We start from the raw sequence: 8,515 nt of genomic DNA on the forward strand, positions 1-8,515 counted from the left end.
TGCCACTTTCATGTCCTCTCTCACCACATCCATGTATCTCCTCTTTGGCCTTCCTTGTTTTCGTGTGCCTGGCAGCTCCATCCTCAACATTCTCCTTCCCACATGCTCTGCATCTCTTCTCAGGATGTGCCCATACCATCTCAGTCTCATCTCTCTTAGCTTAATTCCCAAGCTCTCCACATGTGCTGTCCCTCTGATGTGCTCGTTCCTTATCCTGTCCAACCTCCCATTGCAAACCTTAACATCCTCAACTCCGCCACCTCCAACTTTGCCTCCTGTCTCTTCGTTAAGGGTACGGTCTCCAATCCATACATCACAGCTGGTCTCACTACTGTCTTATACATCTTACCTTTCACTTTTGCTGGGACTTTCCGATCACAAATGACTCCCGAAATCCTTCTCCAACTGCTCCACCCTGCCTGCACTCTCTTTCTCACCTCACTATCGCAGCCCCCATTTTCCTGCACAGTTGACCCCAGGTACTTGAATTCACCAACTTTCTTTACATCTACTCCTTGCATCTTCACTACACTCTCATCCCCATTCTCATTGATGCATACGTATTCTGTTTTGCTACTGCTCACCTTCATTCCTCTTCGTTCCAGTGCATATCTCCATCTCTCCAAACCCAACTCAACCTCCTTTCTACTTTCACTACATATCACAATATCATCCGCATACATCATGTTCCATGGTGACTCTTGCCTCACTTCGTCCATCAAGCTATCCATCACTATGGCAAACAAGAAAGGACTCCAAGCAGATCCTTGATGGAGTCCCACCTTCACCTTGAACCATTCAGTTGTTCCAACTGCACACCTCAGTGCTGTTTCATTGTTCTCATACATGTCTTGCATCACTCTAATGTACTTCTCATTCACTCCACTCTTTCTCATACAATACCATAACTCATCTCTCGGCACTCTATAGTATGCCTTCTCCAGGTCTACAAACACACAATGTAGCTTCTCTGGCCTTCCCTGTACTTCTCCATTAACATTCTGAAAGCAAAAATTGCATCCGACGTGCTCTTCCTTGGCATAAACCCGTACTGCTGTTCACAGATTGCTACCTCTCTTCTCAATCTCGCCTCCAATACCCTTTCCCATAGCTTCATGGTGTGGCTCATCAATTCTTTTACTACTAGAGCGGCGGCTACAATTATCGACACCTTAAAGTGCATATCCTGGACCAAATTCGTTTTTTTTTTAATATGAAAGAATGTCCCTTTACACACTCATCCACTGCAAAAAATGATATCTTAGCAAGTGAAAATATCTTGAAATAGTTGAAACTATCTAACATTTCCTATTAGAAGAATACAAGACACCAATTCTGAGATTATTAAACTTAGTTCTAGATTGCAACCAACTTATTCTAAGATGTCTTATCAAGTAAAAATATCTGTCAGTGCAGCAAGATAATTTCACTACACAGCAAATTCCCCAGTGTTGAATTAACACCCAGAGTGTTTATATTGGTCCAACTGGACCAATATAAACACTCTGGGTGTTAATTCATCTCATCTCATTATCTCTAGCCGCTTTATCCTGTTCTACAGGGTCGCAGGCAAGCTGGAGCCTATCCCAGCTGACTACGGGCAAAAGGCGGGGTACACCCTGGACAAGTCGCCAGGTCATCACAGGGCTGACACATAGACACAGACAACCATTCACACCTACGGTCAATTTAGAGTCACCAGTTAACCTAACCTGCATGTCTTTGGACTGTGGGGGAAATCGGAGCACCCGGAGGAAACCCACGCGCACACGAGGAGAATATGCAAACTCCGCACAGAAAGGCCCTCGCCGGCCACGGGGCTCGAACCCGGACCTTCTTGCTGTGAGGCGACAGCGCTAACCACTACACCACCGTGCCGCCCGTATTAAGTAATTTTCTCCTCAAATTCAGTTTTCAATTTTTTGCAGTGTCCAGAAGGGTAATTTTGTACAAGACCATCTGTCTACAGCAGAAAAAAATAAAATAACAAAATGCGTCTGGAAAAATCCCAAGGGAGTCTGGAGCCAGATTCGTGACGTCACCTGCGGAAGTGCCAGCAGGCTGCGAGAGCTTGCACAGTTTCAGTGCACAGCCTGTATAGACCAAGTTTAGCAGCGAGCGATTTTGCATTGAAATATGAAATTGTCACCTGAGTGCAATCTGGAAAACAATGAGTACTAATCCCATCATGATTGGTGTTGCTACACCCTCCTACGATATATCTGTTAACCATTTTAATAATTACATGATAACGTTGAAGAAATTTGGTATAATAAATAGATAGATAGAGAGATAGATGGATAGATAGAACGGAAGAAGAAATATACAAAAGAGAAAGATACACTGTATAAGAGAAAAACTGAAATAATCTCCATTGAAATAATCTCATCTCATCTCATTATCTCTAGCCGCTTTATCCTTCTACAGGGTCGCAGGCAAGCTGGAGCCTATCCCAGCTGACTACGGGCGAAAGGCGGGGTACACCCTGGACAAGTCGCCAGGTCATCACAGGGCTGACACATAGACACAGACAACCATTCACACTCACATTCACATCTGCGGTCAATTTAGAGTCACCAGTTAACCTAACCTGTATGTCTTTGGAATGTGGGGGAAACCGGAGCACCTGGAGGAAACCCACGCGGACACGGGGAGAACATGCAAACTCTGCACAGAAAGGCCCTCGCTGGCCACGGGGCTTGAACCCAGACCTTCTTGCTGTGAGGCGACAGCGCTAACCACTACACCACCGTGCCGCCCTAGAGCAGTATTAATCTTGAAAAAAATCTGTGAGACCATGTAAATGTGTAATAATATTTGAACATTGAAACTGATTATATAGCCTAACTGCAAAAACCCGGCTTACAAAAACAAGAAAAAAAAGTAATAAAATTAGGAATATTTTACTTAAAATAAGCAAAATTATCTGCCAACAGAACAAGAAAATCTGACTTGGCAAGATTTTTAAAAACAAGTAAATATATCTAGCTTTAGAAACCCCACAGATGTCTTAAAACTAGTGTATTTATACTAAAAACAAGTAAAGTTGTACTACTCATTTTAACATGCTAGATACTTTGTCCCCCAACCAGCAGTTTGACTATTTCATCTGGGCATATTGGTGTGTTCTGTTTAAGTAAGTGTTTATACCAACTGAGACCGCCAAATAAATCAAAACAACAAACCAATCCATTTTGTAGCCTATTTTTGTTGCCAGATTGACAATACAACAATTCATTTAATTTAGTTATCTGTTTTGTATTAAGAGATTAAAAGAAAGGATAAGATGCTTGAAATAAGAAATTCTGACTTTGACAAACTTGTCATGGTTAATATAACACCGATGAAATTATGGTAATTCTCATTTTAAGACAGAACTTACTCATAACCAGTAATAAAATCTCAATAACAAGTTATAATACCTTATTAAGATAACTGAGGGAAAAAATGCTTAAAGTAAGTGAAATACTCTTACACAAAACCTGCCTGGAAAGGAGAATTATCTTGGCAGACAAATAACAAGCATATTTTGTCTTGATTTAAGATATTTAATCTTGGTTAAATTTTACTTTTTGCAGTGTATTGGTTTCTGTACCGTTATCAGCAGCCTGAGCCTGGCCACCGGAAGTTCCCAACACAGTGGATTGTGGGATATGTGAAAGGGGCGAATATCTCAACCAAAGGCATTACATTACATTACATGGCATTTAGCAGATGTTCTTATCCAGAGCGATGTACAACGAGTGCAAAAGTCAGGCACACGAAGTTCTGAACTTCTAGACGAGAAAAGTTCTAGTGCCAACTGAACAGTGACAGCAATACCTAGTGTAATATTCTGTTGAAGTATCAATACTCAAACAGCCAAGGAAACAAACCAACCATACAAAGTATAACTAAACAGAGAACTCAAAAGGGCTAACCTCAGGCTAGACAGTACACAGCCTGGGTTGGTCTAGACCAAAACGCAGTTACACAGTGGGCAGGGAAGGAGGGGAGCAGTATAGCCTGAAGAGGTGAGTCTTCAGTCTGCACTTGAAGGTGGTCAGCAGGGCTCTCAAGTTTTGAAGTTTGCTTGGAGTGAGATGTTTTTGTTTGTTTTTTGGTGGGGTGGGTGGTCCCTCCTAGTGTCCCATCGACCCTCCCTCCCAGTGTCCCATCAACCCAGCTACTTAAAAAAAGAACAAATTTGATCAGATCAATTACACTGTTTGTTTATTCTATAACAAATAATAATACAGTAAAATATGTTTTGTTCTTTATTGTGCATAAACATTTGCATTTCAAATTAAATAAAGGCAAAAAACACAAATATAGCCCCAAAGGGCCCCACTGAACAATGGTGGATATTGTATGTGTGTGTGTGTGTGTGTGTGTGTTTATGAGTGATGCTGTGTGTTGTAAGTGTTTGTGGCAGATTTAGATGCCTTACTTACTGACACTGGGGGCTCCCATTTAAAGCAATGAGGCTCAATGCCAGCCATTTTCACTGTCATGATTGCTGAGAGGGTTCTGTCCAGGGCCAAGGCGTTTCTTGTTTTGCTCTTGTTCAAGCCCACTATGGAAAAACCCCTCTCAGCATCTGCATTGGAGTGGGGGAGAATTAAAACTAATTTGGCAATTGCAGACAGCCTGGGAAATCTGCTCATTCCAGTCACCTTTGGGGGAAAAAAAAACAAGGAAGCCTAATTACACCCCTACATATTTTACACTTATTAAATTGCTCATGTCAATGTGTGCGCGCTGGATATTTATTACCCTATTCTTAAGTGAACTCATGCCTTCCCAGAAAGCCTCAACGTCAAATTCCGTTTGGTGTTCGGGCATTGGGACCTCCATTAACTGGTAGTCCTGAAACTCCTCTGCAAGTTGGTCTTGGTCTTGGGGTTCATGATATGGAAGCAGTTTGGTGAACCTAAAGAATACAATGTGTACTTAACCAGGAGAAACAAAGGGCTAGTTTTTCAGCAAATGTGATCAAACTTTGCAATAGATTTGAAATGGTAAACCCTTACCGATCCACAAAGTATGCAGCATCACTGACTTCACAGTCTGCCCTCTGCTGCACATCCACAAACCTGACGTGTTTCAGGAGACTCTCTTTAAGGGGCAGTTTTGCCATGGCATATTCAACTGCCTCTGTCAAAAATGCCAAGACAGCCTGGTGGAATCTCTCCACCTGCTGTGGAGTGACATCTCCAGCCTCTAGGAGCCGGTTGAGGGTTGCCCTGGTTGTAAAACCCACATTCAGTTTTTGTCCTATTAGAGTTATGAATAGAATAGAATAGAATAGAATAGAATAGGGTAGAATAGAATAGGATAGGATAGAATAGAAAGCCTTTATTGACATTATACAGAGTATAAAAACATTTAAAGCTGCTCCATAAAGTGCACACATAAATATCTCATCTCATCTCATTATCTCTAGCCGCTTTATCCTGTTCTACAGGGTCGCAGGCAAGCTGGAGCCTATCCCAGCTGACTATGGGCGAAAGGCGACCTAACCTGCATGTCTTTGGACTGTGGGGGAAACCGGAGCACCCGGAGGAAACCCATGCGGACACAGGGAGAACATGCAAACTCCGCACAGAAAGGCCCTCGCCGGCCATAGGGCTCGAACCCGGACCTTCTTGCTGTGAGGCGACAGCGCTAACCACTACACCACCGTGCCGCCCACACAGAAATATACTCATCTCATCTCATCTCATTATCTCTAGCCGCTTTATCCTGTCCTACAGGGTCGCAGGCAAGCTGGAGCCTATCCCAGCTGACTATGGGCGAAAGGCGGGGCACACCCTGGACAAGTCGCCAGGTCATCATAGGGCTGACGCATAGACACAGACAACCATTCACACTCACATTCACACCTACGGTCAATTTAGAGTCACCAGTTAACCTAACCTGCATGTCTTTGGACTGTGGGGGAAACCGGAGCACCCAGAGGAAACCCACGTGGACACGGGGAGAACATGCAAACTCCACACAGAAAGGCCCTCGCCGGCCACGGGGCTCGAACCCGGACCTTCTTGCTGTGAGGCAACAGCGCTAACCACTACACCACCGTGCTGCCCACACATAAATATACTGTTCAATAAAACTACTAACTACTGTACATAGACTGCAAACATATACAGTAAACATCAGACACTTAAACCACAAAGGCAAACACCTCCCACAGTTTTAACAGAATCTTCACAAACAAAGTATCATAAAGTATCTCTGCTTTCACATTGGTGACATCCTCACTGTCAAAACTGAATAAGTCATTTGTGGTCAGTAAACAGAGAGTTTATGTATTTGCATATAGGGAGAAACTTGGGGAGCATTACCAGACAGTTGGTTGGATGGATCTGTGTAATTGATGTCCTCCACCGCTCTGCTCTGCAGTGCCTGAACTTGCAGGAATCTTCCGCACAACTTGCGAATGAACTTGGTCATCTACAAAGTTGCAATTCATTACATTACATTGAAGAGACAGTTTTATCCCAAGCGAGTACACAAGCATAACAAGGCTAGTGAAGATGAGTAGGGTTAGTAGTTATGAAGGAAAAATTCACTGAAGATGTTAGTGACAGCAGATGAAAAACCAATGGCATAAACAGAGCTGAACCCTCATATATTTTACCTCTTCAGAGAGAAGGAAGACAGATGATTTCTCTCTCTGAAGGAGGAGATTAAGGGAGGAGAAGGCTGGCAACGTTGCCTGATAGAAAAGCAGGTAGATTTCTGTTATTGGGTTGGAGAATGCATGCGCAAGCCGTGTGAAGCGTGGTTGTTTCTCATCTGAAAAGGAAAGAAAACACAATTATACATAGTATTCATTCACATGGCAATCTCTTAAAGAACCTCAAATTCATGTTAGTAAAATATGCAACTTACTTGCTGACTTGAAATAGCTGGAGAGTGGCTTGTATTGCTGCAGAATCCGATTCAAGCAGCGTTCCAGGCTCAGCCAACGGATGGAGATATGTGAAAGTGTATCCATACACTCTGACTCATGCAAGTCACAGAATTCTGCAATGTGAATATTACATTTCAGTGTCATGAAAGTTTTTGCATTGCATTCACACACTACAGTACTGCTGAAAATCACAAACCTGTTAGGTAACCTTTACGGTTCGTACTGCCTCTGAACCAGTGCCCAACATCTACTGCCAGATCTTCAGGGTCAAATCCAGTTACCTACAAATTAGATTATGTTACAATTTGGTCACAAATTCATTACACCACAGCACAACAAGCTATCTAAAGGTTACTGAAAGAATACAAACTTACTTCCAAAAAACCCTGCCCAGCATGTTTTGCTGTGTTATGCAGAGTATGGCATGGGCACCCATGGATGTACACGCTGGGATTCTCTGCCAGTATCCTAGAGGCAATCGAGTTTCTTGCCCCCGTATTGACTGGGGCATTGTCAATAGACAAAGCAACACAGTTACTCCAAGGTATGTTGTGTTTTTCGAGGACATCATTGATCTTCTGGAAAATGGCTTCGGCAGTGCCACAGTGTTTCCCGCTTGTTGTGCACATGTCCAGAAATCAGTGAACAACCTTGCCGTCAAACACCCTGACAGTGAGGGGGTTCATTTTCTCACGTCCTGCAAGGTAAAGGTTTAAGCATCACATTAGAAACATTACACACATAGCCTAAACCACTGACGTGTAAAAAATGTGTACTGGAAAATGAGGATGTCTTAATTGGTTGTCAATACAACACCTGTATCATTTGAGCCGTCTGTTATGAGAGTGAAGGGACTGGTCTTCATTTTGGTGACCAGCTCCTCTCTGAAATGCGGTGCCACAGCTTCATTTATTATGCAAGTTGTTTTTGTGCTGGCACACTTATATTGCTGTGCTGTGGGGGAGTCGCTAAAGCAATTCCTTAACAAAGGACTAAAATGTTCTGCCGTGGCAAATGGCATATTGTGCTGCACCATGGCCACAGCCACTTTCACCTCAGCTCTCCTTGTCTTAAACAGAAAAGAATGATAACCATGTTATCAGCAGAAAGGACATTCAAGATAAATTTATTTGTAGAGGTAATTTATGGGGCGGCACGGTGGTGTAGTGGTTAGCGCTGTCGCCTCACAGCAAGAAAGTCCGGGTTCGAGCCCCGTGGCCGGCGAGGGCCTTTCTGTGCGGAGTTTGCATGTTCTCCCCGTGTCCGTGTGGGTTTCCTCCGGGTGCTCCGGTTTCCCCCACAGTCCAAAGACATGCAGGTTAGGTTAACTGGTGACTCTAAATTGACCGTAGGTGTGAATGTGAGTGTGAATGGTTGTCTGTGTCTATGTGTCGGCCCTGTGATGACCTGGCGACTTGTCCAGGGTGTTCCCCACCTTTCGCCCGTAGTCAGCTGGGATAGGCTCCAGCTTGCCTGCGACCCTGTAGAACAGGATAAAGCGGCTAGAGATAATGAGATGAGATGAGGTAATTTATGGTAAACACAGACACAACTCAATCAGCTACAGGGTAATTGTTCATAATTATTTAAAATATATGGTAATATTTTTTTATATTC

At 43.3% G+C, this 8,515-nt stretch overlaps 1 long non-coding RNA gene across 1 annotated transcript; it reads right to left on the reverse strand.

Moving 5' to 3' along the window:
* Window positions 1-4,569: 4,569 nt before the first annotated feature.
* Window positions 4,570-5,063, reverse strand: LOC132882736 (uncharacterized). Its single transcript, XR_009654220.1, has 3 exons — window positions 5,013-5,063; window positions 4,756-4,912; window positions 4,570-4,655 (listed from the first exon to the last, which is right to left on the reverse strand). It is a non-coding gene; the product is annotated as an uncharacterized LOC132882736 (long non-coding RNA).
* Between the last annotated feature and the right edge of the window lie 3,452 nt (window positions 5,064-8,515).

This window comes from Neoarius graeffei, chromosome 3 (genome assembly GCF_027579695.1).
Source record: "Neoarius graeffei isolate fNeoGra1 chromosome 3, fNeoGra1.pri, whole genome shotgun sequence".
NCBI lineage: Eukaryota > Metazoa > Chordata > Actinopteri > Siluriformes > Ariidae > Neoarius > Neoarius graeffei.